The 26,526-nt window shown below is 36.8% G+C and overlaps 1 protein-coding gene across 1 annotated transcript in view; it reads right to left on the reverse strand.

Moving 5' to 3' along the window:
- RGS6 (regulator of G protein signaling 6) overlaps positions 1 to 22,574 on the reverse strand; it is a 684,015-nt gene extending 661,441 nt beyond the window's left edge. Inside the window, exon 1 of the mRNA XM_074235799.1 lies at positions 21,038 to 22,574. The gene's annotated coding sequence lies outside the window, so the exon portion shown is untranslated. The remainder of the gene's footprint in view (positions 1 to 21,037) is intronic.
- Positions 22,575 to 26,526: the final 3,952 nt, after the last annotated feature.

The raw sequence follows: 26,526 nt of genomic DNA on the forward strand, positions 1-26,526 counted from the left end.
TGCCACATGCTGGCTATGGGAACCTGGACAAATCCTTTGGCAATTCAATGCTCTAGGGAACTCATTAAGATTATAATTTCTAGAGAAAATACCAGTCTGAATATTGGAATATGAAATTACAAACCAGCTCCAACTCTATTCCTAACTGTAACCCTAAATTCATTTCTAACTCCAAATTTATTTTATCTTTATTTTTATTTAGTTTTTTCAAGGCAATGGGGCTAAGTGGCTTGCCTAAGGCCACACAGCTAGGTAATTATTGAATGTCTGAGGTCAGATTTGAACTCAGGTACTCCTGACTCCAAGACGGGTTTTCTATTCACTGTGCCATCTAGCCACCTCAAATTTTATTTTTTTTAAAGAAAGATTTTATTTATTTTGAATTTTACAATTTTCTCCCAATCTTGATTCTCTCCCCCCACCCCTCACAAAAGGTAGTCTGTTAGTCTTTACATTGTTTCCATGGTATACATTGATCTAAGTTGAATGTGATGAGAGAAATAATATCCTTAAGGAAGAAAAATAAAGTATAAGAGATAGCAAAATTGCATAATAAGATAACAGTTGGTTTTTTTTAATTAAAGGTAGTAGTCTTTGGTCTTTGTTCAAACTCCACAATTCTTTCTCTGGATACAGATAGTATCCTCCATCCAGATACCCCAAAATTGTGCCTGATTGTTGCACTGATGGAATAAGCAAGTCCATTAAGGTTGACCATTATCCCCATGTTGCTTTTAGGGTGTACAATGTTTTTCTGGTTCTGCTCATCTTACTCAGCATCAGCTCATGCAGATCCTTATAGGCTGCACTGAATTCCCATCTCTCCTGCTTTCTAATAGAACAATAGTGTTCCATCACATATACCAAAGTTTGTTAAGGCATTTCCCAATTAAAAGACATTCACTTAATTTCTAATTCTTTGCCACCACAAACAGGGATGCTCTGAATGTTTTTGTTCAAGTGATGTTTTTGCACTTTTTCCATGATTTCTTCAGGGCATAGACCGGTAGTGGTATTGCTGGATCAATTGTGGGGTATGCTCATTTTTGTAGCCCTTTGGGCATAATTCCAAATCACTCTCCAGAAAGGATGGATAAATTCACAGCTCTACCAATGTATTAGTGTCCCAGATTTCCCCATCCCTTCCAACAATGATCATTGTCCTTTCTGGTCATATTGACCAGTCTGAGAGGTGTGAGGTGGTACTTCAGAGACGCTTTAATTTGCATTTCTCTAAATTTTGAGAAATTTTTCATATGACTCTGGATTGCTTTGATTTCCTCAGCTGTAAATTGCCTTTGCATATCCTTTCAACATTTGACAATTGGGGAATGGCTTGTTTTTTAAAAAATTTGACTCAGTTGTATATTTTAGAAATGAGTCCTTTATCAAAAATACTAGTTGTAAAAATTGTTTCCCAATTTACTACATTTCTTTTGATCTTGGTTACAGTGGTTTTGTCTGTGCAAAAGCTTTTTAATTTAATGTAATCAAAATTATCTATTTTGTTTTTAATGATGCTCTCCATTTTTACCTTGGTCATAAACTGCTTCCCTTTCCATAGATGTAAGAGGTAAATCACTCCTTGATCTTCTAGTTTGCTTATAATATTGTTTTTTATATCTAAATCCTATATCCATTTGGATCTTATTTTGGTATAGGATGTGAGGTGTTGGTCTAATCTAAGTTTCTTCCATACTAACTTCCAATTTTCCCAACAGTTTTTATCAAAGAAAGAGTTTTTATTCCAAGAGCTGGATTCTTTGGGTTTATCAAACAGCAGGTTAGTTACAATCATTTCCTGCTATTGCACCTAGTCTATTCCACTTATCCACTACTCTATTTCTTAGCCAATACCAGACAGTTGTAATGACTGATGCTTTATAATATAATTTTAGATGAGGTAGGGATAAGCCACCTTCTTTTGCACTTTTTTCCATTGAATCCCTGGAAATTCTTGACTTTTTTATTTCTTACCACTTACCACTTTTTCTAACTCATTTAAGTAATTTTTTGGAATTTTGATTAGCAGAGAACTAAACAGGTAGTTTAGTTTTGGTAGAATTGTCATTTTTATTATATTAGCTCAACCTATCCATAAGCAGTTGATGTTTGCCCAGGTATTTAAATCTAATTTTAATTGTGTGAGAAGAGTTTTGTAATTGTTTTCAAAAGGTTTTTGATTCTGCCTTGGCAAGTAGACTACAGGTATTTTATTTTGTCTGAGGATACTTTGAATGGAATTTCTCATTCTAGCTCTTTCTGCTGCATCTTGCTAGTCTTTTATAGAAATGTTGAGGATTTATGAGGGTTTATTTTATAACCTCCTACTTTTCTAAAGTTGCTAATTATTTCTAGTAGTTGTTTAGATGACTTTTGGGGATTCTCTGGGTATACCATCATGTCATCTGCAAAGAGTGAGAGTTTTGTTTCCTTCCATATTCTAATTCCTTGAATTTCTTTTTCTTCTCTTATTGCTGAACCTAACATTTCTAATATGATATTGAATAGTAGTGGTGATAAAGGGCATCCTTGTTTCACCCCTGATCTTAGTGGGAATGCCTCAAGCCTATCACTGTTGCATATAATGCATGTTGATGGTTTCAGATAGATAATGCTTATTATTCCAAGCAACAAACCATTTATTCCTACACTCTCTAGTGTTTTTATTAGGAATGGGTATTGTATTTTGTCAAAAGCTTTTTCGGCATCTATTTATATGATCATATGATTTCTGATAGGTATGTTATTGATATAATTAATTATACTAACAGTTTTCCTAATATTGAACCAACCCTGCATTCCTGGGATAAATCCTACTTGATCATAATGTATTATCCTAGTGATAATTTGTTGTAATTGATTTGCTAAGATTTTATTTAAGATTTTTGCATCTATATTCATCAAGCAGCTAGGTCTATAATTTTCTTTCTCTGTTTTAACTCTTCCTGGTTTAGGGATCAGTACCATATTGTTGTCATAGAAAGAGTTAGGCAGAGTTCCATCTTCCCTTATTTTTCCAGAGAGTTTATATAGAATTGGAACCAATTGTTCCTTAAATGTTTGATAGAATTCACTTGTGAATCCATCAGGCCCTGGAGATTTTTTCTTAGGGAGTTCAATGATGGCTTGTTGAATTTCTTTTTCTGAGATAGGGTTATTTAGGTTTTTAATTTCCTCTTCATTTAATCTGGGCAACTTACATTTTTGCAAATATTCATCGATTTCACTTAGATTGTCAAATTTATTGGCATAGAATTGGGCAAAATAATTCTGTATTATTACTTTAATTTCCTACTCATTGGTGGTGAGTTCACTTTTTTTCATTTATGATACTAGCAGTTTGGTTTTCTTCTTTCTTTTTTTTTTAATCCAATTGACCAGAGTTTTATCAATTTTATTGTTTTTATTTCATAAAACCAGCTCTTGGTTTTATTTATTAGTTCAATAGTTTTCTTGCTTTCAATTTTATTAATTTCTCTTTTAAATTTTAGAAATTCTAATTAGGTATTCAATTGGGAGTTTTTAATTTGTTCTTTTTTCTAATTTTTTTAGTTGCATATTTAATTCATTGATTTCTTTTTTCTCTAATATATTCATGTAAGTATTTAAAGATATAATATATGCCCTGACAGCCACCTTGAGTGTATCCCCCAGGTTATAATATGTTGCTTCATTATTGTCATTATCTAGGATGGAAGTAATTAATTCTTTATATAATTTGTTACTTGATCCACTCATTTTCCAAATGAGGTTATTTAGTTTCCAATTAGTTCTGGGTCTATATCTCCATGGCCCAGCATTGCATATGATTTTTATGGCATTATCATTTGAGAAAGATATTTTCTCTATTTCTGCCTTTTTGCAATTGATCATTGGGTTTTTAATTCCCTAGTACATGGTCAATTTTTGTGTAAGTGCTATGTACTGCAGGGAAAAAAGTATGTTCCTTTCTATCTCCATTCGCTTTCCTCCATAGGTCTATCATATCTAGGTTTTTTCCTAACAATCTATTTATCTCCTTAACTTCTTTCTTATTTATTTTATGATTCAATTTATCTAAATCTAGAGTGGGAGGTTAAGGTCTCCCGCTAGTAGAGTTTTGCTGTCTATGTCTTCCTGTAGTTCTTTCAACTTCTCCTCTAAGAATTTGGATGCTGAACCATTGGGTGCATACATTTCTAGTACTGAAATTACTTTATTATCTATGGTCAAATTTGGGAGGTTATAGTTTCCTTCCTTAGCTCTTTTAACACTATTTATTTTTGCAGCTGCTTTGTCTGAGATAATTATTGCTACCCTTGCTTTTTTCACTTAAGCTGAAGCAAAATATATTTCGCTCCAACGTTTTTCCTTTACTCTATTTGTATCTCTGCTTCAAATGAGTTTCTTGTAAGCAGCATATTGTAGGATTCTGCTTTTTAATCCACTGTGTTATTTACTTACATTTTAAGGGAGAGTTCATCCCATTCACATTCAAAGTTATAATTACTAACTCTTTATTGCCCTCCATACTATCTTCCTTCTGTTTGTATTTTTCCCCTTTCCCCTTTATCCATTTTCTCCAGTGTTTTGTTTCTGAATAGCACTTCCTTCAGGTGTGTTCCCTCTTATATAAATGCCCCTCCCCTTTCTTTCCCCTTTTCCATTTTCCCTTTCTTCCCTTCATTCTGTTAGTTCCCCTTTTCCCCTTTTAATGCTTGAAAGATAAGTTCTTAACTTAACTAAGAGTGTCAGTTAACTTTAAGCTGGGTTTGATGAAATGAAGATTCAGGTGATACTCACCTCCTCCCTTCTACCCCTCAATTACAATAGGTCTTTTGTACCTCTTGATGTAATGAAATGAACCCCATTAAGTCTTCTTCTATCCTCCCTTTTCCTTACTGACCCTTTTTTAAGGAGGTATTGTTTTTAAAACATTCTGAGTCACAGAAAAGTTATGAGTGCTGTGTGGCATTGGGCAAGCCACTTAACCCCATTTGCCTTGCAAAAATCTAAAAAAAAAAGTATGAGTGTCCATCACTTCTGGCTATGTATATTCTCTCTAATAGAGTTACAGTTCTCAAGAGTTATGAGATTCTTTCTCCCAAGTGGGTATATAGCCAGTTTCATCTTATTGGATAGCAGTTGTTTTTTTTTTAACTTTTCATGTGTCTCTTGGGCTTTCAGTTTGATTCCAAATTTTGTATTTAACTCTGGTCTTTGCATCATTAATTCTTGGAAGTCTCCCATTTCATTAAATGTCCATCTTTTGTCCTGGAAGAGAAGGCTCGGATTTGCCAGGGAGTGGATTCTTGGTTGCATTCCAAGCTCCCTTGTTCTTTGGAATATCTCATACCAGGCCTTTTGATCCCTTAATGTTACTGTTGTCAGGTCCTGCATAATCCTTACTGTGGCTTCTTGGTATTTAAATTCTTTCTTTCTGGCTACTTGAAGGATTTTTTCTTCCATCTGATAGTTCTGGAATTTGGCCTCAATATACCTTGGTGTTTTCATTTTAGGGTATCTTTCCAGAGGGGATTGATGTATTCTTTCAGTAACTATTTTTTTCCTCTCATTCCATGATATTAAGGCAATTTTCCATCACTAAATCCTGTAATATTGAGTCCAGGCTTTTTTCTCTTCAAGGTTTTCAGGAAGGCATATAATTCTCAGGTTCTCCCATCTTGGTCTTTTATCAAGGTCAGTGGTTTTGTTGTTGAGATATTTTACATTTTCTTCCATTTTTTTGATCTTTTTGTTTTGTTTAACACAATCTTGTTGTCTCATGAAGTCATTAGTTTCCACCAATTGCATTTTTTTTTTAAGAGAAGAACGTTTTTCTTCATTTATCTTTTGCAACTCCTTTTCCAGTTGGTCAATTCTATTTTTGAAGGAGTTTTCCATTTACCCAAGTGTAGTTTTGAGAGAATCATTTTCTTTTTGCATTTGCCCAATTGAAGATCTGAGAGAGTTAGCCTCATTTTGGTTTTGTCCAATTGTATTTTCCAAGTATTTGTTTTCTTGTTTGTGAGGTGTTAATTTTCTCTTGAGTTTCTTTTCCCACTTTTGCCAACTGATTTTTAAACTCCTTCCTGATTTCTTCAAGGAAGTCTTTCTGGGCTGGAGAGCAATTCATATTCTCCTCAGCTGTGCTAGATCTCTCTGGGTTAGAATCTGTCTATTCTAAGTATTTCTCCATGGGCCCCCTTTCTCTCTCTCTGGCCTTTTTTCATCTTTCTAGCATCTTGTGTTGAGGGGGAGCTGGCTCTCAGAGGTTTGCTTTTGAAGATCCTAGAGGCTTTGCTCATTTGGATTAGTAATTCCAGGCCCCAGCCAGTAGGGGGAGCTGGTTGCTTTCTCTGTAGTGAGGTCCTCAGCAGCAGGGTCTGACTTGACCTTGAACACTGGGCTGGGCCCTGGGGGATGCAGTTAATCTCTTTCAGTTGAGTGAGCTTTGTTGCCCTGAGATGTGGGGTGGGGGGTTGTTCATTGTTTGTCCTGGGCAAAGGGCTCTGCTGAAAGTATGGAGCTCGGGTCACCAGCCCAGCTGGCTGTTCTCCAGGCCTGCTCTGAGACTCTGTACTGGAACTAACCTTCCTGTAGCTCCTCTCCCTTCAGCCAAAGACTCCACAGCTAAAGTTAGATCTCACACTGGCCACTCACTGAAGTCTCTACAGATGAGGCTGGCCCTCTGGTTTTCCCCAGCTGCTGTCCCCATGCTGATCCTCTGCTCTCATCTCCCAGTTCACCCAAGGTCCCCTGAGAGAGACCTCCTTGGTAGCTGTTCTTCTAGCTTCTCTTTCTGGGTTTTGCTGATCGAATTTCTGTTAAGAGGTTTCTTTCATGTTACTTTAAAGGAGAAAGAGGAGCACTTATTACAGTGCCTGTCTTCTTTCTGCCATCTTGGCCAGAAGTGTCAAATTTTAATTAATTTCTAATGCTAAACCTAAATTTTTTTTCATTCATTTCTATCACCTACTCTAACTCTACCCCTGCCTCTGCCTTCACCTCTAACTCTAGCCCTAACCTTAACATTAATTTTATATGTTGAAATCACAAGTCTGTCCAGAAGGGGAGAAAATCAATGCAAAGATGTTGGGTTAAATTCAATAGCCAAATTGGGTGAACTTAGTTGAATGGAGACTTGTGATAACATTCTAGAAAGTCTGAGCTAGAAGGAATAATGAAGACCATCCATTTTAATTCCATAATTTTAGAGATGGCAAAACTGTGTTACAGAGAAATTTGCCTAAGGTCACAGAGCTAGTCAGAAGCCAAAATAAACTGGAACACATTTCTTGATTACAAATTCAGTGCTTCTTTCATTTAAACAACTCTCCTCTCTGCCCCACCCCTACTCCCTAGAATGAAACAACTTTTATTTCTTCTATCACAGAAATATATAGGGTATAAAAATCTCACAAGTATTCATCAATAAATATAGGAATCCCTAGACTAGGTAGAAGTTACTGAGATCATTAGTACTCTGAGGGCCAAGGACAGCCAAGGCAATTGTCCCATCATGATTTCTTTCTCTTCCTTTCCCTTCTTCTTTCCCTTTCCCTTCGCTTTTTTCCTTCTTGTTTCCCTATACGTAAGGGCATTACTTGTGGAACTACAGATAAAGACTTTCTGATTTCTTTTCTGGCTATTTTATTCTTTTCCCCAGTTGCTCTTTATAAAAATTGCTTCCAATACCAAAGAGATCTGAATAAAAGACATGAGGTACTTGTACTTCATATTATCTGCCTTTAATGTGATGGGATTGTTTTAACCTAACCTCCTAAGGCCAGCAAAACTTGAAATTATCTAGAGTTCACATTAGTATAAATGAAGTTCACTAAACTAAAAACTTAATGGAAATGACTTGTTGGGAATAGACTAAGATATTAGATACTACCTGAAAGTCTGGCTGTCAGAAACCTTAATTTTGGGAACAACATAATTGCCATTATTTGTATTGTGTTAATGATCTTTAGAATAGCAGAAATACCAGATGATTTTGTTATATACTCATGTCTATTTTGAATTAAAAAAAATCCTGCACATTGAAATAATAAACAAACAAATAAATAAATGAATGAATGAACAAACAAACAAATAAATAAACAAACAGACAAACAAACAAATAAATAAATATAGGAACCAAATCACTTGGTCCATTCCACTCATTGGACTTCACTCTACTCCACCTCCCATTCACTTTGAGCCTGGGTCATATAATCAACAAATATTAATATAATGAGGGCTGGAAAGGTCCCTGCCCTTCCATAGTATTATTGTGGTCTTCCAGTTACAGGATGATTTTCCTACTCTAAACTGTATACTGTGGAAGAATCTACATCTGTGAAACTATGGCCTAACTCTTGAACTCAGGTATCAGTTTAGAGATCACTCAAGTGTAGAAGCTCTCCAGAACATTTCTCTAGCCTGTATTCAGAAAAGGAACAAAAAGACAGGAGATGATATTTAAGAATTCAAGGTCCAGAAACTTCTATTTTAAAATCTCCTGGGCTACTCTGCCTTGTGTTTACTCCGCTTCAGGTCATCATGGTTTGCTTTTTGAAGGGACAATTGGTAGATTCTTTTTTTTTTTTTTTTTTAGTTTTTCTTGCAAGGCAAATGGGGTTAAGTGGCTTGCCCAAGGCCACACAGCTAGGTTATTATTAAGTGTCTGAGGCCAGATTTGAACCCAGGTACTCCTGACTCCAGGGCCAGTGCTTTATCCACTGCGCTACCTAGCCGCCCCTTGGAGGATTCTTCTTATACCACTCAAATCTGGAAATTCAAGGGAGAGAAAGCTGAACAGGAGCTTAAAAAACTTCCCCTTTTGTTTCTAAAGTATTCCTCTTTTATGATTAGAGTATAATTACTGAGATAGATACTTTTTTTCTATACATGTATATTATACGTATATAATATATGAGTATATAACGTAGTATATAATATAATTGCTTGAATATAGCTATAAACTTCAACTTTATAAATTCTTGGTTTTCTTTTTTCTTTAGAAGACTCATCAATTTCTCTAAGAAGGGAATTAATGAAAAATATCAAGAGAATTAATTTTAAAAATATGAAAGAAAATGACATACCCATATCAGATCTCAAACAGTATCATAAAGTGATAATTATCAAAATAATCTGGTACTGGATAAGAAATAGAACAGTGGATCAGTGGAATAGATAAGGTACAAGAAACAGTAGGAAATGATAACAGTAATCTAATGTTTGATAAACATAAAGACTCAAGTTTTGGGGACAAAACCTCATTATTAACAAAGCCTGCTGGGAAAACTGAAAAAACAATATGGCATGAACTAGGTATAGACCACCCTATACAAGATAAGGTAAAAATGGGTACTTTATTTAAACATAAAGGGTGAAACCATAAATAAATCAGGGAAACATAGAATAGTTTACTTACCAAGGATAAGGGAAGAATTTATCACCAATAAATTGATAGAGAGCATTGTGAGATGTAAAATGGATAATTTTGATTATATTAAATTAAAAAGATTTTGCTCAATGAAATCAATGCAACCAAGATGAGAAGAAAAGCAGAAAACCGAGGGGGGAGGTGAAGTTTACATCAAGAGTCTAACAAATAAGGTCTTATTTCTCAAATATATAGAAAACGGAGTCAAGTATATAAGAATGCAAGGCATTTCCCAATTGTTAAATGGGCAAAGGATATGAATAGGCAGAAGAAATCAAAGCTATCCTTAGACATAAATACTCTAAATCACTATTGATTAGAGAAATGTAAATTAAAATAGCTCTGTGGTACCATCTCATACCTAGCAGGGTTAATATGACAAAAAAAAAAGGAAAATGATGAATCTTGGAGGTAATGTGAAAAAATTGAGATGCTAATGCAATATTGGTAGAGCTGTGAGCTGATCCAATCATTCTGTAGAGCTATATGGAACTAACTATGCCTGCCCTTTGCCACAGAGATTTTTTTTAAAAAAGGGAAAATTGACCCATTTGCACAAAAATACTTATAGCAGATCTTTCTTTGGTGGCAAAGAATTAGAAATTGAGGGGACATCTAATAATTAGAAATGACTAAACAAGTATAGTTTATGATTATAATGGGTTATTGTGCTCAAAGGCAGGCAGGATGATTTCAGAAAAAACATGGAAAGACTTACATAAATTGATGCAAAGTGAAATGAATAGAGCCAGTAGAATGTTTTACACAATAACAGCAACACTTAACTATTCTTAGCAATATAATCATCCAAGATAATTCCAAAGGACTTATGATGAAAGAAGTCATCCACCTCAAGAGAAAGAACTGATAGAATCTGAGCATAGATAGAAACTTTTTAAATTTTTAAAGTTTTTTATAAGTATTTTCTTTTTCTAGGATTACTATTATAGATATATTTTGCATGATTATATATCCATAACCTATATCAGATTACTTACCCTTAAGGGAAGGGAAGGAGAGAGGGAGAGAATTTGGAACTAGCAGAAAATTTTAAATGAATGTTAAAAGTTGTTTTTACATGTTACTGGGGGAAAATACTATTCAAAAAAAAGATTAACAAAAAGAAATCCAACTTTTCCTCATTTATACTTTAGTTGTTCAAATATTCCAGGTCTTTCATTTGTATTTAACTTCTGACTTTCTAATAGAAATTTCTCATTCTTTCTTTGTAATATTCCAGAATAATTTAATGACTTTTGAGCTTGAGTTTGACATTAACTGTATGACCCTGGGAAAATCAGTAATCATCTCTACAGATTGGACCTTGTATTACTATCTATAAAGTGAATGGGTTGAATCCATTACCTCTAAGGTCCCCTCTAACCCTATGTCCCTTGAGAATCATAGATCTCTTTACACCTTATCAAAAATCATTATAACAGCTTCCAAGCCAATTAGTATTTCTGCTTCTAGTGCTACTCTTCACCAAATCATATCTAGTCCCACAAAAATAGCCTCCCTGATACACATCACTCCCATATTCAAAAAAAAGATCTTTAATGATCTCCCCAATGCTTAAGATAAAAACTGATGTTGCCCTTAAAAGCCCTCCACAATCTGCCCCCTCTCTACATTTGCAGTATTTTTGCACCTCATATACTGCACATTTAGCCAAGTTGTATTATTACTAGCACTCCCCTAATCTTGTCCAACCCCTTTCTGCTTTTGTGAGTTTGCAAAGAACATGTTCTATTCACGTCTTTTACCATTGAGATATTTCTTTCTCTAACACCCTTCTCAAATTTCAATTCTCCTTTGAAGCCCTTCCTAATCACACCAGCTTAAAGTGATCTATTATTTTTCTCATATCTCTTGTTGATATTACATCCTATTTTCTATTTCATTCATTTCTGAATATGCCTTAATCTTCCTGATTGGATAGTAAGATCTTTAGTGTCAGGAATTTTGTTGTTCTTGGTCTTCAGTTAGGTGGCACAGTAGATAGCATTAGACCCAGAACAAGGAAAACCAGAGTTCAAATATAACCTCAGACATGTTCTAGCTATGTGACTCTGGGCAAATCATTTAGTTTCTGTTTGCCCCAATTTCCTCATCTGTAAAATGGGGATTATAATAATAGCACCTCCCTCCCAGGATTGTTTGTGAAGGTCAAATGAGATAATAACTATAAAGTGATTGATACATAGTAAGTGTTATATAAAATTATTGCTGTTATTGTTGTTACCTATCAAGGTTGTCAGGAGAATGGAATGAGATTTTATTTGTAAAGTGCTTTGCAAACCTTTAAAGTACTATGGAAATGCTAGTCATTATTAATATCAGGGTAGATCTTGGTCTAAATCTTTAAAAGAAATTTCTCACACTGGGTTGTTTCTAGATGAGAAAACAGAAAAAAAGGAAAAATATCCTTAGTCCTGATTCAATAATTAGGTATTAAAAGCAAGAAAGAAATATTCATTTCTTATACTCTTCTGTTGTCAGATGTTCACCATATTGGTACCCAGACTTAGAGTGGGCACTGATCAGTTCTAGCTTACTAAAGGTCAGCACTCCTGAGCTCAAGCAATCCAACAGTCTATCTCCCTAGAGGCAGGAATCACAAATATGCATCATCATTCCTGGCATCTCTTACAGAGCTTGGCTATGGAAATCACCTGGTGGAATGGTCTCAGTCAACATAATGTTACTCAAAATGAAACTTTTTCATTCCCAAACCTTTGATTCTAATGCTTTCTCCTCCTAGTTCCTTCCCCTCATGTTTGTACCTATGGATTTTTTTTATAAAAGAAAGATTTTATTTATTTTGAATTTTACATTTTTTCCCTTAATCTTGCTTCCCTCCCCCCCCTCCCCCCCACAGAAGGCAGTCTGTTAGTCTTTACATTGTTCCATGGTATACAATGATCTAAGTTGAATGTGATGAGAGAAAAATCATATTCTTAAAGAAGAAAAGTAAAGTATAATAGATAGCAAAATTACATAATAAGATAACAGTTCTTTGATCTTTGTTCAAATTCCACAATTGTTTCTCTGGATACAGATGGTATTCTCCATCACAGATACCCCAAAATTGTGCCTGATTGTTGCACTGATGGAATGAGCAAGACCATTAAGGTTGATCATCAACCCCACGTTGCTGTTATAGTTGTACCTATGGTTTTGACTCAGATTCCTTTGAACATCCTTTGCTTCCAATTTTTAGAAGATGTCAGTTCTAAGAACCATATCCCTGAAGTTGGGATCTTGTCACTAACTGCAAAGGTCCTATGTAAAAGTTAAATTGCCTTTTTTGAATATTTTATATTCATTTTCAAAACATAAAACAATACTTCTTACTTTGTTGTGATCAAATATGCTTTCATCAAATGCATTTGAATGAATGAATATACATTTAATTTTCTAAATTTTTCCAAGTGAATTTTTCTCTTTCTGGCTTGTATGAATGTTACTGAATTCAACCAGTCAGTAAATAAACATTTTCAAAGTGCTTACTATATGTTAGGGACTTCACTAAGCACTAGGATTACAAAAACAAGCAAGCAGGATAGTCCTTTACATTCTAATGGGAACAATAAAGGGTAGTTAAAAGTTAAAAAAAAAAAAAAAACCAGGATGGGAAAGCAGGCTGAAGTAAGCTCAGTGGACATGACTAGGTTGTAGTGGACCCAGGACTAGACCAGAAAAGATTAAGACTCACCAATCAGAACTCAAGGTCCCAAGCTGAAGTTCAAATGGGAAGAAAAGCCCAAACTGCAGACAACATATCTTGGAGATGATCAGGAAGTAGGTAGTGGACTTGGCTCTAGGCTAGATAAAGTGAAATTAGAATGCAAAGCTTCAAATGCAAATGTATAGATTTTAGTAGAAGGGAAAAGTCAGAGTATAGGCAGACTGATACAGGCATCTACTGGAGACAGCTATATATCTCTAGCCCTGCTGCAATTTTTTTTTTTTGCTTAATTGCTCTTAGGGAAGCATTCATTTCTTTTTTAGTATGGGAGGTGAAGGAAATAAGCATTTTTTAAATACTTACCTATGATGTGCCAGACACATTTCAAATATTATCTCATTTGATTCTCAGTACAAGGCTAAGAGTTAGGTACTATTATTGTCCATACTTTACAGTCGAGGAAACTGAGAAAGACAGAGGCTAAATAGCAAGCCCAGGGACACACAGCTAATGTCTGAAGCCAGATTTTAACTTGGGGCTTCCTGACTCCAGGTCCAGGCTCTATACACTTGTAGTTTCCTTTAATATTGATTGGGAAAAGCAATGAGGAAAACATCCAGCCTCTGGTATTGCTGCTCCCCTCAGTAAAAGCATGAAGGACAAGATGGACATGATTATTCCCTAGAAAACTCAACTCTGAATTATCCATTTTCCAGCCCAGCAACCTGCGAATGGTTTTGGCTTGCTAGGAAGAAGTAACAACACTGACTAGCCACAAATTCATAGCTTGCTATAACATAGAGCCTTTTAATTGTTCTCTGTCATGCTTAGGTTCCATACTCTGTTATATTTTTATCATTCCTAATAATAGTTCAATAATCATAGACCCATGCTTTCATAGTAGCCTTTGTCTCAAATCTCAAGAAGTTCATAAGAGCCCAAGTTCATGAATGGCCCAAGATAATAAACATTGGAGGTGAGATTTGAACCTCAGTCCCTTTACTCCAGAGCTTATTCTCTTTCCACTAGTCAGTACTGGAGCCTTCCAGAGTAACTGTCCAGTTCCTGAATCCTATCAAGCCAGTCCCTATAAGGTACAAAAGAGAATATGGTCAACATGCTCCATTCAATAAAATCTGCCCAGAAGAATGTGATATTGTAGAGCAATCTGACTTCTTTCCCCTCTTTGGCTGGAACTTAGTGTGTATCTTGTTAATGTCACTACCTAAGTCCTGGGATGTATCAGAGTTGGCCTGGCCAAGTTTAGTACATAATACTAGAGTATAGTATACACTTGCCATGTATAGTACATAGCCATATATAACCTCTGATACCACACACAATATAGTCACAGACTCACAAGACAATCCCATCAGGGCATGTGGACATCATTCATGTTATAAAAGAAGAAATGGCACAGCCCTCTCAGACCACCCAGTCATATTATTACACTGTTCCTCTGAGTCCTCTCTGATCCCTGCTGCTTGTAGTCTCTTCATAATATTCTCTCTCATAATTAATCAACAAGCATTTATTAAGAATCTAATGTGTACCAGCCACTGTGCAGGACACTGGAGATACAAAGGAGTTTACATTGTATAGGGAAGATAGAGCACATGGAGAAAAATGAACATATGGGTGTTTATAAAATTAGCACATATCATTAAAAATAAGTACAAGTAAATACAAAAAAAAATCTGGTTTAATAGCTAGAAAAATGCCCTCTCAGGTCAGGAAGACCTGGGTTCAAGTCTTGACTCTAATACATTTTGACTGTGTGAACTTGGATAAATCACTTAACCTCTCATATAATTCTAAGATTATAATTTACAGAAAAAGTGACAATCTTCATTGGCAAAGGAAATTCCTCACTGGAAGGCCCCACACCAATGAAATCAAAAGTCTACTCAAAAAATAGAGAGACAAATATGGATACATATTCAAGAGTAATAATGTTTGTCTACATTCTTGAAGATGACCATGGCAACAGGAAGGTGATGCCATGACAAGCACATAAATTGGATTTGAATGTGGAGGGAGGGGAGCTGTGCTAAGTCACCAGTCTTACTTTCTCCTCCAGAGCTATCTGGGTCCAGTGGTCAGATATGAATCAGGATGACAGGAGATGACCCTGGATGTAGGGCAATCAGGGTTAAGTAACTTGCCCAAGGTCACACAATTAATAAGTGTCAGACGCTAGATTCCAACTCCTGTCCTCCTGACTCCAATGTCAGCGCTCTATCCACTGTACCATCTAGCTACCCATATTCACAAGTCCCCCACCCCCACCCCATTCAAGAGTATGGCTACTTTAACATGTTCAGTTATCAGCTTCTATTTTATCTGAAAATCTCAAGGAACCAGTAGAAGCAATTGGAAAATTTCCCACCTAAATTTTTACTATACTCAGTTACTCAGTTGCTCAGTTGCTCCATGTAAATACTTATTTGCCCTGGTTCTCTGTTTTAGCCCATCTTTATAGCTGGATCCTTTATCCAGTTCTCTTTGACTTGACTAGTTCTCTGGTATGTGTTCCTTGTCCTCTTTCTCTTTCTTTCTACTTGAGACTGCTCAATTCATGGATATTCCAGCTGAACCCAACAAATTCCAAGCCCCCATCACTGATGTTGGATATTTTCCCTTCTATGTTCCAACTCCACTTCCTGATTTCTCAAAGAATAAACAGTTGATTATATATTTTATCCTCTGCATTTGCATACACCACTTCTCCCCTACTCTCTAAAACTTCTCACATTCACCCTTGCTGTAAAAAATTTTACATAGGAAAAATGCCAAGGATTGGGAGAGGATTGAATTCTGCTTATGTGATTTGAGATTATGAACAAGCTATTTTCTGCCATTCAGCATAAATTCCTCTGACTTCTGAGCAAGCTTTTCTGAAGGGAAGGAACCCAAAAGAATTTTGCACTACTTTTCTCAGTTATTAGATTTGCAGTAGAAAGCCCAATACATCATTTCTTCTCATTAGGTAAAATTCTTTTTTCAGAGTGACTCAATCCAGATGAAAGCTATTAAGTGGTAACGTACCATTAAGGAGGTTGTAGAGGAAGGAAGGCAAGGGAAAAGTAATGGAGACAAGGGAGGAGAAGTAATAATCTTCTGGATAAATGCTTCAGGTTTATCTTCTCCCAGAGGAAAGGAGAGTAGAGAAGTGGGTTTCCAGAGTGAAAGGAAAGCATATTTTAATGTTCAGAATTTCCTTCCATATTCATCTTACCAGTGCTTCATAAAGTCATAGAACTGAAGAAGGGACTTGATGTTCTTTCTAGTACAACCCAAATTGGAAAGGAATACCTACTATAACATACCTAAGTGATAATTCAGCCTCTATTTGAAAACCTCCCATTAGAAGGAAGGTACCAGCTCCCAAGGTAGCCCAATTCATTTTTCAACAGATTTTTCATCAAGGATTGTATGTTTGTCCCCTAGGTAAGATAAGATCATTTTTATGGTCAGTATAAGGGACTAACCCAGTTACTATAGTGGACTAGGGGACAAGGTACCTTCATTTCAAGTTAGAATCAGGAATTAAGAAGTCTGCTTTCACAGGTAATTGTGGAAGTGAACGAGAGGATGGAGAAGCATAAACAGTACCACATGAGAGGAGTATCAGGGCAATAAAATGTCTAGCAATGTCTTTTGCAAGGATTCAGGTCATTCAGCTTTGGAGAAACAGCATGAGTACAAGAATCCAAAGGAATCAGACCAAAATGATGAACTAAGTTGCTATACTTGGGTCATAGCAACTACTTGTTGATGTGTCATGTCATAGAAGATAGAACACCAAAAGTAAGAATTATGTCTCAGCCACATTAATAATGTGACCACTGACTGGCAAAGTCATTTTGCCTAACTTTCTCTGTTTTCTTATCTATAAAATGGAGAGAATGACAATACTTCCCTCATAGTGAAATATTATTGTAAAGATCACATAAGATGATGTATTTTAAAAATTTAGTTTACCTTAAAGTGCACAATATCTGACAAATAATAAGCACTTAATAAATCCTTGTGCTTTTTGACTGATTGAAGTGCTCAGTGAGGACGTGTCTCAAAGCCTGTGACTTTGAGCAAGTTCTTTGTCACTGCTTAGTCATTTAGCTGCATCTGACTCATTGCACCCCCATTTTGGGGTTTTCTCAACAGAGATAATGGAGCTCACCATTTCCTTCTCCAGCTCATTTTACAGATGCAGATACTGAATTAAACAGGATTACACAGTTAAAAAGTCTAAGGCCAGTTTTGATCTCAGATCTTCCTTTCTTCAAGTCCAGTGCTTTGTTTCACCACCTAACTACCCCTATCCAATGCCTCTTCTTTATCTACTTATCTAAATGGAAGACTGTGAAAGACTTCAGATTCAGAAATGAGGAGTTCTGAGTCCCAGTTTGGTCTGATGGTTATTGAACTAATATTCATTATGTGTCTGATACTCTTTTCTTCAGAGGTTGAAATTTGGAGTTATATGGAATGTTCACCATAAACTGGCATTGAATCTCTGACAGAGAGGGATCCAAGTTCCAAGACTAGGGAGAACATCTCAAAGAGAAGAATAAATCCCAAAGAGATCATAAAAAAGAGTAAAGGACCTACACATAAATTTTTATAGCAGCTCTTTTTGTGGTGTCAAAGAGGGGATGCACATCAATTGGGAAGTGGTTGAACAAATTTTGATATGTGAATGTAAGGAAATATTATTGTTCTATAAGGAGAGATGAGTAGGCAGATTTCAGAAAAAATCTGGAAAGTCTTAAATGACTTGATTCTGAGTGAAGTGAGCAGAACCAGAAGAGCATTGTACACAGCAACAGCAACATTATTGATCGATAGGCTTAGCTTTTCTCAGCATTACAATGACCTAAGACAATTCCAAAAGACTTGAGATGGAACATGCCATCCATAACCAGAGAAACAACTATGGAATATAGATTGAAGCATATTATTTTCACTTTTTTAAATTTGTTTTTTTTTCTTTCTTGTGGTTTCCCTTTTGTTCTGATTCTCCTTTTACAACATGACTAATATGAAAATATATTTGATATAATTGCATATGTATAACCTCTATCAGATATACCTATGTCTGGGGGAGGGGAGTGGGAAGGGAAAAAAATTTGGAACTCAATATTTTGCAGACAAAAATCAAGGTTGCTGTAGTGGGGGTGGGAAAGAAGCATAAACCTGAAGTCAATCATTAGGCTAATCCTTGATGTTTAGCCTCTCCTGTTGAGGAGACAAGAGGCAAAAATAAACAAAACTCTGATGGAATACAGTAGTAAAACCCAACGGGGAAGCTTTGTTAGCCCTTAACAAGGGTTTCTGCCTTTTTCTAAAAAGAGTTATTGCAAGAAAAATAATCTGGGCCTTATGCTATTCTTCCTTTAAGGAAGAGATAGATAAAAATCTTCAGCTGTCAACACCCATCTGATTACTATCCAGAGTTCAGTTATGTCCCAAAGAGCAACATATAGTATGAGACCAACAGTCTTAGTGAATAAAAATAGCAAGAAGAGTAGTTCCTTCCTAACTTGGTCTCTTCCTATCTTTTTAGTCGTCTATTTCTTTGACTCACCTCTACACACTCTGTGATCCAGTTGTATTTGCCTCTTTGTTATTCCTCCCTCAGTGCAACTTACTGGTACCATGATTCACAGAGTACTGAGCCTGGAGTCAAGAAGAATCCTCTTTCTAAATTCAAATCTACTCTCAGACACTAGCTGTGTGATCCTGGGAAAGTCATTCCTATTTGCCTCAGTTTCTTCATCTGCAAAATAAGCCAAAGAAGGAAAAGGCAAACCACTCTTGAATCTTTGTCAAGGAAACACCAAATAGGATCATGAAGATTTGACTGCAAAGCTACTGAATAACAAGACCATTCCTCATATATCCACCTCCCATCTTTTTTTTCCTTTGCACTGGCAGTCCAGCTGGGAAATGATTTCCTTCACCTCCACCTCTTAGCTTTCCTGGTTTTCTTCAAGATTCAGATCAAATCCCATATTCTGTAGATCTTTTTCAGTTCCCTCTACTACTAGTACCTTCACTCTGAGCTTGGCTTTCATTTACGCTATCAATATAAATCTTAGATGTACAGTTATTGTCAGGGTTTGCTGGAACTAGCTCAGATGTACTCAGGAGAATAATTGTTAAGTTTTCAGATTAAACTTAATCTACATTAAATATGACACACACATATTGCGATTCATTTTTATTTTTCAGTCATGTCTGACTCTTTGTGACCTCATTTGGGGTTTTCTTGGCAGGGATACAGTTCATTCTACAGATGAGGAAACTGAGACAAACAGGATAAAGTGACTTTCTCAGGGTCACACAGCCAGTAAGTGTCCGAGGCTGGATTTGAACTCAAAAAGATGAGTCTTCCTGATTTCAGACCAGAAACTCTATGCACTGCCTCACCTAGATGCCCCTGACACACAAGCATATCTTTTTTTTTAAGAGTCCATTGTTAAATGTTTGCCAGTGGTTATTTGCATATGTTCTTTGTTACCTTAGTGCATAGCATCATATACTTTATTTTTTTAATGTTTTTTTATTCTCATTTCGTATAAATGGGTTTTTTTACATTAATAAAATATACTTGTTTACAAGTAAACAAAATACCCCTCCCCCCATGAATACAGATAGACTTGCTTGGGTGAAAAAGTAAAGGGGAGAGAAAAAAATTAAAATTAAAAAAATTATAGTAATAATTGTAGGTATGGCCAGGTGGCGCAATGGACGAAGCACCAGCCCTGGAGCCACGAGCACCTGAGTCCATATCCAGCCTCATAAACCCAATAATCACCCAGCCATGTGACACGCAAGCCACCTGATCCCCACTGCCCTGCAAAAACCAAAAAGAAGAAAGAAAAAAAAAGACCCAAAATAAAATAAAATAGTAATAATAGTAGGGGTGGCTGGGTGGCAGACAGAGCATTGGCCCTTGAGCCAGGAGCACCTGGGTCCGAATCCGGCCTCAGACACCCAAAAATCATTCTGCTATGTGGCTCCAGGCAGGCCACCCAGCCCCACTTGCCCTACACCCTCCCCCAAATAATAATAACAAAAAATGTGCTTCAGTCTTTGTTCCAACACCATCAACTCTGTGATGAGTGGATCACATTCTTTATGATAAATCCATCACAAAAGTTACTTCCATATTTTTCCAATGTTGCCATTGCTGATCGCAACTCCCTCCTTTCTTATTTCTCCACTACCATGTACTTTATTTTCTTTCTCCTTTCACTCTGACTCTGCTGTAGGGTCGCTGAGTGGCACAGCAGACAGATTCCTGGTCCTGGGGCCAAGAAGCCCTGAGCCCCCATACTACCCCTTAGGCCCAGAATCCACCTGGCCCTATGGTCCTGGGCAGGCCATCCAATCCCAGCCCCTTGGAAGAAGTAAAAAAGAAAATGTGTTATATCTGAACACTGTCCCCCCATGGTCCATCCTCTCCTCCTTTATTCACATCCCCACCCCTTCCCCTTGCTCCCCCCTCCTTCTTACTCCAGATGTCTATACCCCATCGAGTATATTTGCTGTTTCCTCTCCTAGCCATCTCTGATGAGAGCAAAGGTTCCCTCATTCCCCCTTGCCTCCCCCCTTCCATATCGTTGCAATAGTTCATTGTAATAAAAAAAATCTTATTATGTGAAATATCTTGGACTATTCCCCCTCTCCTTTTTTTTTCTCCATTTCCCTTTTTTTCCTATTGACTCCATTTTTACACCATATTTTATCTTCGAATTCAGCTTTCTCCTGTGCTTCAACTATAAAAGCTCCCTCTACCTGCTCTATTAACTGAGATGGTTCATATGAATATTATCAGTATCATTTTTCTATACATGCAGTTCATCCTCATTAAGTCCCTCATATTTCCCCCCTCTCCTCCAATCTCCATGCTTCACCTGAGTCCTGTATCTGAAGATCAAACCTTCTGTTCAGCTCTGGCCATTCCAAAAGGAACCTTTGAAATTCCCCTGGTTCATTGAAAGTCCATCTTTTTCCCTGGAAGAGGACATTCAGCCTTGCCAGGTAGTTCATTCTTGGCTGCATTCTAAGCTCTTTTGCCTTCCGGTATATTGTATTCCAAGCCCTATGAGCTTCCAATGTAGTTTCTGCTGAGTCCTGTGTGATCCTGACTGCAGCTCCACGATATTTGAACTGTGTCCTTCTGGCTGCTTGTAATATTTTCTCTTTGACTTGGGAGTTCTGGAACTTGGCTATAATATTCCTAGGGGTTGGTTTTTTGGGATCTCTTTCTCGGGGGGATCGGTGGATTCTCTCCATTTCTATTTTGCCCTCTGCTTCTAGAATATCAGGGCAATTTTCCTGTAGTAATTCTTTGAAAATGATGTCAAGGCTCTTTTCCTGATCATGACTTTCAGGTATTCCAATAATTTTCAAATTATCTTTCCTAAGTCTGTTTTCCATATCAGTTGTTTCTTCTAATTTTTCATTTTTTTGGTTTTGAAGTATTGATTCCTGATTTCTGGTAGATTCATCAATCTCCCTGAATTCTATTCTTTGTCTGAAGGATTTATTCTACTCAGAGAGTTTTCTTATCTCTTTTTCCATCTGGCCAATTTTGCTTTTTTAAAGCATTCTTCTCCTCAATAACTTTTTGAACTGTTTTATCCATTTGACCTAAGCTGTTTTTTAGCATGCTATTTTCTTCAGCATTTTTTTTGAATTTCCTTGACTAGGCAGCTGACTTCATTTTCATGTTTTTCCTGCATCTCTCTCCTTTCTTTTCCCAGTTTTTCTTCCAACTCCCTCATTTGATTTTCAAAGTCTTTTTTGAGCTCTATCATAGTCCGAGCCCAATTTCTGTTTTTCTTGGAGTCTTTAGATGCAGGAGTTTGTGCTTCCTCATCTTCAGACTGAGTATTTTGATCCTTCTTGGGCTCATTTGCAAAATATTTCTCAATGGTCTTCCTCTTATTTCTTTGCTTGTTCATTTTCCCAGCCTAAGCCTGTTTTTTTTGGGGTGCTTCCTGAACTTTTGGGACACTCCCACAAGGGTCTCAGTGTGTGAGGCTCTGTCCTCCCTCCTGATCTGTGAATGACCATAAGCACCCCCCCTCTGCCACGGGGCCGAGGTGGGGGGGCCCTGTTGTTCTATGGGGGGTCCTAGACTGGGATCAGGATCTGAATGTGGTCAGAGCCTCAGAGTCCTGTTCCAGAGGCAGAGGACAGAACTCCGCAGTCTCTCTGTCTCTTCACTCCCCTCCCTCAGCTCAATGGGCTCATGCCCTTGGGGCTCCCGCTTACCGGCTCCACCTGCTTCTGTTTCCTGGATTTGGGCTGCTGAAAGACCAAGCTGCTGGCTGTGTGCCCTTAGGGCTGGGCTCCATGTGCTTGCTCTGGCAGAGGTTCCCAGCTGTTCCCCCACTTTGTGCCTGTGCTCCTCGGGGTGCAGCTCAGAAGACTCCACCGCTGCTGTGAGCCTCGGCTCCCAGCACCCTGGGGCTGCCTCTGGGAGGCTGAAGTTCTTTGGCTCTGGTGGGCCACCCCTCTGGTGGGCCACCCCTCTGACCCTGGGGAGCAGAGCCTTTCTGCTCTTTTCCAGGTTACCTTGAGTAGGAGAACTGCCTCACTGGGTCCCTTTGTGGGTTCTGTCTCTCGAAAGTTTAGTTAGAGTCCTTAGCTTATGAGTTTTATCAGAGAGCTCCTAAGACTCGATCCCTTCATGTCACCATCTTGGCTCCGCCCCAGCATCATATACTTTAATAAAAACTTGTTGACAGACTGAGATCACAAGAAGGCAGCAGCCCTGTAGCACTGGAGGTGTGAATTGCCCTCCATTCCTGTGTCATGGTCATGGGTGTTCTTTTTATGTGTGTGCTACTCAAGATATATTTCCTGTATGCTTATCCTTCCCATTTAAGCACATACTTGTGGGAGATTTTACCCTAGTTATGGGGAAATGCTTTGTTGCTCCTTTGTTTCACTAAGCCTATTTATTAAATGTCTTGCTTTAAATAAATCGCATCTTCTACTTGGCTATTAAAAGTAAACATTTAAGTAGAGAATTGTAAGCAAAATTTTTTAGAAGATATAACCCCAGAGAAGGTTATATATTGCAATGGATAGAGCAGTGACCCTGGAGTCAGGAAGACTTGAGGTCAAATCCAACTTTAGACACTTGACATTTACTGGCTGTGTGACTGAGCAAGCTGCCATCTGCTTCTTCAGCTTGTTTTACAGATGAGGAAACTGAGGTAAATAGGGCTAAGTGGAGAAAAAGAAACAAAGAAATGAATAAACAAAAAAGGAAGAAAGAAGGAAGGGAAGAAGAAAGAAAGAAAGAAAGAAAGAAAGAAAGAAAGAAAGAAAGAAAGAAAGAAAGAAGGAAGGAAGGAGGGAGGGGAAAAGGAAGGAAGAAAAGAGAAAGAAAAACTACCTCGTACTTAGAGAATCCATTTTGGAGGTTGGAGGAGGAAATACCACCAAACAATACAAATGATAATTATTTTTATTACATGGGAGATTCAGTATTATCAGAGAGAATTGATAGAATATTAGCCAGGGGAAAGTAGTTATTTGCTCAAGAATTTCTGGACATTTCATATATATAGATATATGTATATGTATATGTATATGTATATGTATATGTATATGTATATGTATATCTATATCTATATCTATATCTATATCTATATCTATATCTTTATTGCAAGGAAATGGGGTTAAGTGACTTTCCCAAGGTCACACAACTAGGCTATTATTAAGTGTCTGAAGCCATAATTGAACTCAGGTCCTCCTGACTCCAGGGCTGGTGCTCTATCCACTGTGCCACCTAGCTGCCCAACATTATATATTTTCAAAGCTCATGTTGCCTATATTGGGGCTGACCAACCCTAGCTGTTGCTGTGCTTCAATGTGGGGCCTCTTCTCTGAAGTCTAAGAACCTCTTATTAGGGATTCAGAAGCGGTTTTCACAGTATATAGGCCTATTATGATTTTATATTTTTTGCTTGGTTCCTCCACCCCATTATATGCCTTTTAAGATAATTACCTACTCCTAATGCTAACCTGTTTATTGAAGTCCATTTCCTTCTGCTAGCTTCTTCTCAACATGGTTTCTTAAAACCACCAGAAGAATAAGGCATTAAATATCTAGAAAATTAAGGCACATCTACATTGCAGTACAGTTCAGTACCATGGTAATTGTCATATAAAATCTAGCCCCAATCAGACTTGAATCTGTCATGCAAATAAGTGCACAAGAATTTATTTTCAGACACCCATTTCTGCTCAGTCTCATTTTCTCAGGGGTTAAAGATTCAGAGTAGGAACAGAAGTAATAATACTTACATCTTTCCTCCAACCCCAATAGTTATCTTCATGGTTCATTAGACTACCTATATCCCTGAGGGTTTGGTGTCTCAATATCCTAGGGTGATCTTTTTTAATTTAATGTCATGCTGGATGAAGGGATTTTGGAAACCTACAACACAGCTACTGACAAATGAGTTATTATTGTCACATTCCTGAATTTTATCAGTATATTTTAAATATTACTTGCACACATTAGTTCATGAGAAGGCTTTAAGCAATGGTAAATTTATCTGTTGGTTGTACAACAGCTGGGCCAGCTTCCACATACCAAATATTTTTGGGTAGGGTCAGATTAAGGCTTCAAGTGGTTTCAAGCAGAGTGATACTATTTTGGGGACACAGGCCATGGGAAAGATTTACAATTCAAAGTTAGTTTTTATACTCATCCCAAAATTTCATATTCATAACTAAACATTCTCTTTATCAATAAGTGTGTCATGTATTAACATGTTTTAAAATCCCATCATTTTGCTATTCCTCCGGGTAAGGATATAGGATGGATCCAAAGAAGGTTTGTACTTGGGCAGAATCCCTGTTGCTATTTGAACCCTCCCTAGTTTGGGTAAATAGGGAAAAGGCAAGATTGGGAATAATTTTCAGTTAATTTATCAATAATAATATATTATACTATGTACTAGGCACTCAACTACTTGTTGGGGAATTAAAAAAAAAGCAAAAGGGGAGACGGCTAGGTGGCACAGTGGAAAGAGCACCAGCCCTGGAGTCAGGAATACCTGAGTTCAAATCCGGCCTCAGACACTTAATAATTACCTAGCTGTGTGGCCTTGGGCAAGCCACTTAACCCCATTTGCCTTGCAAAAAAAAAATCTAAAAAATAAAAATTAAAAATAAAAAAGCAAAAGGCATGGTATAGGGGAGATAGTCAATGACTTCAATAACCTTTTATCTTTTGTAAATTAAAAAAAGGTTTTGTTATTCTGAATTGACAAACACCCACATATTTTCACTTACAAAGATAAACATAAAAGGTATATGAGATTTCATACTTTATGAAATATGGTTTAAGTATATAGTTTATTCTTATAATAGTTCCAAAGCTGACCTGCTGGCCTGCATAGCCTCTCAGTCTCCTTCTTATTTCTTCTGTGCATTCCTTTTAAATACTTTATTAACATTCTTTTCTTTCTTTCTTCCTTTCAAAATCTTGTATTCAGACTTTCCCTATGGGCAAAGAAAGGTTCTGGGAACTGGTTCATAGGCTTCTGGGAATTGTAGTTCTGATAAATCCTGTGAGTTCACACTCAATCTCTTGCAGAGATCTTCAAGGAGCTTATGGTCCATCAGGCAAACCAACATATAGGCATATAAGTAAGGACAAAATATATGACTATAGATGGCTTTGATTTCTTCAACTGAAAATTGCCTTTCCATATCCTTTGATCATTTATCAATTGTGTAATGGATTTTTTAAATAAATTTGACTCAGTTCTCTATATATTTTAGAAATGAGTCTTTGTCAGACTACTAGTTGTAAAAATTGTCTCCCAACTTACTATATTCCTTTTAATCTTGGTTGCAGTGGTTTTGTTTATGCAAAAACCTTTTTAATTTAATGAAATCAAAATTATCGAGTTTGATTTTTTATAATTTTCTCTATCTCTTCTTTGGTCATAAACTGCTCCCCTTTCCATATATCTGACAAGTAAACTATTTCTTGTTCTCCTAATTGGCTTTTAATATAACCTTTATGTCTAAATCTTGGATCCATTTTGACCTTATCTTGGTATAGGGTGGGGATGTTAGTCTATTCTGACTTTCTGCCATACTATCTTCCAGTTTTCCCAGCAGTTTTTAATCAAGGAATGAGGTTTTAAGCTAAGATCAATAATAATAGCAATAACTGACTTTATATTGGCATTTTTCAGTTTACAAAGAACTTCACATACATTATCTCATTGTCAAAACCACTCTGCAACCCATATAAACCCCACCCCCAATGGATAAGAACTTTAGTCTCAGCGAAGTTAAATGACCTGTCCATGGTCAAGCTACACCAAAACAAGCAAACAAAACAATTATTAAGCACCTACCA

The sequence above is a fragment of the Macrotis lagotis genome, chromosome 4, assembly GCF_037893015.1.
Source record: "Macrotis lagotis isolate mMagLag1 chromosome 4, bilby.v1.9.chrom.fasta, whole genome shotgun sequence".
NCBI lineage: Eukaryota > Metazoa > Chordata > Mammalia > Peramelemorphia > Peramelidae > Macrotis > Macrotis lagotis.